The sequence below is a fragment of the Gossypium hirsutum genome, chromosome A03 (genome assembly GCF_007990345.1).
Source record: "Gossypium hirsutum isolate 1008001.06 chromosome A03, Gossypium_hirsutum_v2.1, whole genome shotgun sequence".
NCBI classification, from domain to species: Eukaryota; Viridiplantae; Streptophyta; class Magnoliopsida; order Malvales; family Malvaceae; genus Gossypium; species Gossypium hirsutum.
Window position 1 is genome coordinate 85266350 of NC_053426.1, and position 5782 is coordinate 85272131.

Below are 5782 nucleotides of genomic sequence, written 5' to 3' on the forward strand. Positions count from 1 at the left end.
TAAATAGCCATGGTTGTCTTCTTTCTTCTTCAAATTTCGACAAACAAAGATGAACACTCCACTAACCTTTTGTTTCATTTTAATTTATTAACATTAATACATAATTTTCCATTTTACCCATGGCTATTTAACTTATAAATTAATTATTGGTTGTCCATAAATGTCCACTTACTAATCTTGGTCAAATAACATTATAAGGACATCCAATGTAACACCCCTAACCTATAACCGTAGCCGAAATAGGTTAAGAGGCATTACCAGACTCATAACACAAATCAGAACCATCAAATATTAAATAACCTTTCATTTCAATAAACATAGATCATTCATATTCAACGTGATACTTTAAACGATCGTACGAAGTCTATAACATGCTTTTAGGATCAATTCGATAACATATGAAAGTTTCAGAACTTAAAAAAAATCAACTTTTAAAAGGTCACACGCCCATGTGAACAGGCCGTGTGCCTCACACGGTCTTTGTCACGCCCATCTGTCTAAGCCGTGGCAAAACAGGGCATAGCTACTGACTTGCCCACATAGCTACAAGACACGCCCGTGTGCCTTGGCCGTGGTCGAATCTGACTTGGGCCACACGGCTAGCCACATGCCCGTGTGGTTTGGACATGTTTGGGCCTGACTTACAATTGTATGGTACCCCAGGGGACACATGACTGTGTAACAAAGCCATGTGTCACATACGGCTGAGACAGACGCCCGTGTCTCTGCCCGTGTGGACAAAAATAGGCCATTTGAATAACCAATTTGCCACCCCAATATGGGTCAACCTACAAGCAAAGAAACAAGTATATTTGCTCAACCATTTCAGCCAATATCTATACCAAATCATACATAATTCATGCTAAAACATAATTTAAACATATGCTATGAACTTACTTCAAATAGTCACATGTTATATACCACATCACATGGTTAAATATATACATCACAAAACATAATTCCACAACCACTAGCCTATGCATGCCATACTTCAAAATATACAATTTCAAAATACCAAAATGAGGTTCGATAGTGTGGTGACGATCCTTGATGATCCACGAGCTTGTAGTAACTTTGATATCTATAAAGCAATGCAAATACACACAAAGTAAGCTTTCAAAAGCTTAGTAAGCTCGTACCAAAAATAATCAACACATAAGTACTTACAAATTCTTAAATCATTTATCAAATCTATACCAACATAATCCATATGTTCATACCAAATCAATGAGCTTCACATACATAGTACTATCTACCATATAGGTATCGTACATACCTGAATATTCCCGTAGTTATTCACTTTCATTCTCATCTTTCGTTTAAATATTTCAAGACTTTCCGTCAATTATTCGTGCTTTGAACATCCGTACACTTATTACTGTAATAGTTAGCCGAAGCTAGAACGATTCCGTACACTTAATGCCATCTCAATTAATTGAAACTAAGTCAGTATCGCACATTTAGTGCCTCATATAACCGAAGCTAGTTTAAATCACACACTTAATGCCACATACTATTGATTTATGATCATATTCATCCAAACCAAACATATATACAATGTATATATAATCAAAACATCAAAATATACTTATCATCATGTTTTATGTACGAACTTACCTTGTACTTGGAATTGTCGACTCGGATTGTTTACTCAATAACCTTCGACTTCCCTCGGTTTAAATCTGAATTCCTCTTTTCTTGATCTATATGTATTCAAAATTAATTCTTTTATTCACCAAATAATTCAAAACAATCCATAGACACATATTTAGGGCATTTTACAAACTATCCCTCTCATTTTCACATTTCGACACTTTAGTCCCTAATTCACAAAATCACAAAATATACAAAATTTGCTTATACACAAGCTTAGCCGAATTTTCATAGCTCTCGTACAAATCCATACATTTCATTTATTTCCTATTTTAGTCCCTGAAAATAATATTTTTACAATTAAGCCCAAATTACTCAATTTCATAAAAAATCCAAAGACAAAACATGCAAACCCAACATCAAGCTTTCATATCTCATCATTTAACATAACAAAACTCATAAATTCATCAATAGCATCTCATCAGATCATCAACAATTTCATGAATTTAAGCATGGGCTAGCTAGAACACTTAACAACGATCACAAAAACGTATAAATTATCAAAAACCAAAACTAAAACATACCTCAATTAAGCTTTAAACTAGCCGAAACCCTAAAAGCTTTAGTTCATTCTTTTTCTTTCTTTATTTTTGACAATTACAACATAATATGGACACATTTCATGTTTGTTTTTATTTAATATATCATATATGCACTTTTTACCATTTTAGCCTTGTTAATAAAACATTAATATGTTATCAACTAATGTCCACTAATGTCATTTAATCATAAATTTGGTCAAATAACCACATAAGGACCTCACAATTATAAAGCCAAGTCAAATAAGCACTTTAACATCTAGCACACAACTTTTAGATTTTACGTGATTAGGTCCTTTTTACAAATTAAACGGACAAACAGTTAAATTTTAATGCGAAACTTTCACACATGCGAATTCATATACCATAAGCAAGGAAAATAATATTTAAAATATTTTTCTAACTCGGATTTGTGGTCACAAAACCACTTTTTCGACTAGGGTCTAAACCAAACTGTTACATCCAATTAAATAAATCATGGCAAGTAAGCACTTAAACAATTAGCATGCCACTTTTGCATTTTACGCGATTTAGTCCTTTTATTTAATTAACTAACCAATCGGTAATATTAAATCACGAAATTTTCACACATATCAAATAACATGTTGTAAACACCAAAAATAATATTAAAATAATTTTATGACCTTGGACTTGTGGTTTCAAAACCACTGTTTTGATTTAGCTAAAACTGGGCTATTACAACTCTCCCCCTTAGGGATTTTCGTCCCTGAAAATCTTACCAGTGAATAGGTTTGGATATAGATCTCTCATAGCATTCTCAGGCTTCCATGTAGCTTCTTCAATCCCATGTTGATGCCATAAGACTTTCACTAATGAAATTTTCTTATTTCTCAGTTTGTTGACCACGCGATCTAAAATTCGGATCGGTTCTTCTTGGTATGTCATATCAAACTGAATCTCAATATCAGACAGGGAAATCACATGTGAGGGATTGAAACAATATCGTCAAAGCATCGATACGTGAAATACATTATGAATCTTTTCTAAATCAGGTGGCAACAACAATCTATAAGCAACTGGCCCAATACGCTCGATAATCTCATACGGCCCGCTGAATCTTGGACTTAACTTGCCTTTACAACCAAACTGAAGTATTTTCTTCCACGAAGAAACTTTTAAAAACACTTTATCCCCAATTAGAAACTCAATATCTTTCTGTTTCAAGTCTGCATATGATTTCTGACGATTTGATGCTTCTTGTAGACTATCATGAATCACTTTCACTTTCTGTTCAGTTTCTTTAATCAACTCAACTCTGTGAATCTTATTCTTGCTAAGCTCTGTCCAATACAAAGGTATTTGGCATTTGCGACCGTACAAAGCTTCGTATGGCGCCATTTTTATACTCGATTGAAAGCTATGATTATATGCAAATTTAATCAATGGCAAGTATCATTCCCACGTACCTTCAAACTCAAGAATGCAACATCTCAACATATCCTCAAGTATTTGAATAATCTGCGTGGATTGGCCATCTGTTTGCGGATGAAAAGTAGTACTAAAGTGTAGCTTGGTACCCAGTGCATCTTGCAGTTTCTTCCAAAATCGCGATGTGAACCTCGGATCTCTATCCGAAACAATAAATATCCATGCAATCTCACAACCTCAGAAATGTACAACTCAGCTAACTTATTAAGAAAATAATCCATTTGTACCGGAATGAAATGAGCCAATTTGGTTAGTCTATGAACAACCAACAATATCGCATCTTTGTTACTGGGACATAGGGGTAAACCCGATACAAAATCCATAGTGATTCTGTCCCATTTTCACTCGGGAATGTAATCTACTGCAGTAACCCAGACGGTACCTGATGCTCAGCTTTGACTTGCTGATAGATTAAACATTTCTAAACAAATTCAGAGATATCATGCTTCATACTAGACTGCCAATAAAGCTGTTTCAGATCATTATACATTTTTTTACTTCCGGGATGAACAGATAACCGACTACTATGAGCTTTATTTAAAATCATCTGAATCAACTCTGAATTTCTCGAGACACATAATCAGCCTCTAAATCTCAAACAATCATCAACATCAACCCAAAATTCTGAATTAGGGTTCGAATCATATTGAGCTTGTTTTGCTAGCATTTCTTTATCAACTTTTTGAGCTTCACAAATCTGCTATCAAAACAACGGTCTCGCTTTCATCTCAGCTACAATCACACCATCATCAGATAGGGCTAACTAAGTATTCATTGCACGTAGAGCAAACAAAAATTTCTGACTTAATGCATCAGCAACAACATTGGCCTTTCCCAGATGGTAGTTAATCACTATCTCGTAATCTTTTAACAATTCAAACCATCTCCGTTGTCGCAAATTCAAATCTTTCCAAGTCATCAGATATTTCAAACTCTTGTGATTTGAATAAATATGACATTTCTCTCTGAACTGATAGTGGCTCCAAATCTTCAACGCGAACACGATAGCTGTTAATTCCAAATTGTGGGTCAGGTAATTCTTTTCATGCGGCTTCAATTGTCTCGAGGTATAAGCTATGACTTTGTGTTCCTGCATCAAAACACAGCCCAGACCATTCAACGATGCATCACTATAGATTATGAATTCTTTACCCGATTCTGGCTGAACTAACACTAGAGCTTCGGTTAAAGCTTTCAACCGATCAAAACTTTTTTGGCATTTATCTGACCACTTGAACTTAACATCTTTTCGTAGCAGCTTTGTCATCAGAGTTGCAATCATGGAGAAGCCATTTACAAATTGTCTGTAATAACCGGTGAGTCCTAGAAAACTACGAACTTCAAATACATTTCATAGAGGCTTCCAATCCATTATTACCGAATTCTTACTCGAATCGACTCAAATACCCAATGCTGACACAATATGCCCCAGAAAACCAACTTCTCATAACCAGAACTCACATTTACTGAACTTTGCAAAAAGTTGTTTATCTCGCAAAGTCTTTGGCACTATTCTCAGATGTTCAACATGCTCGGATTCATCACGAGAATAAATCAAGATGTCATTTATAAAAACAACAACAAATCTGTCCAAATATGGTCTGAAGATCCGATTCATTAGGTCCATAAAAATAGCAGGTGCATTCGTTAATCTGAAAGGCATAACTAGAAACTCATAATGCCCATACCTCATTTGGAAAGTAGTTTTCGGCACATCAGAGTCTTTAACTCGCAGCTGATAATAACCCAATCTCAAATATATCTTTGAAAACACTGTAGCTCATTCTGATAAAAAAAATCATCAATTCATGGCAGAGGATAATTATTCTTGATAGTCGCTTTATTGAGTTGTCGATAATCGATGCACATTCTCGTAGTTCTGTCTTTCTTTTTTACAAAGAAAACCAGTGCACCCTAGGGAGAATAACTCAGTTGTGTGAAACCTCTATCTATCAAGTCTTGCAACTAAGCTTTCAACTCTTTTAATTCAGTCGGTGACATTCTGTACGGAGCTATGGATATTGGAGTTGTTCTTGGTACTAAGTCAATACTAAATTCAATTTCTCTGATTGGTGGAAAACTCGATAACTCTTTAAGAAACAAATCTAGATATTCACACACAACTGGTACTGATTCAATCT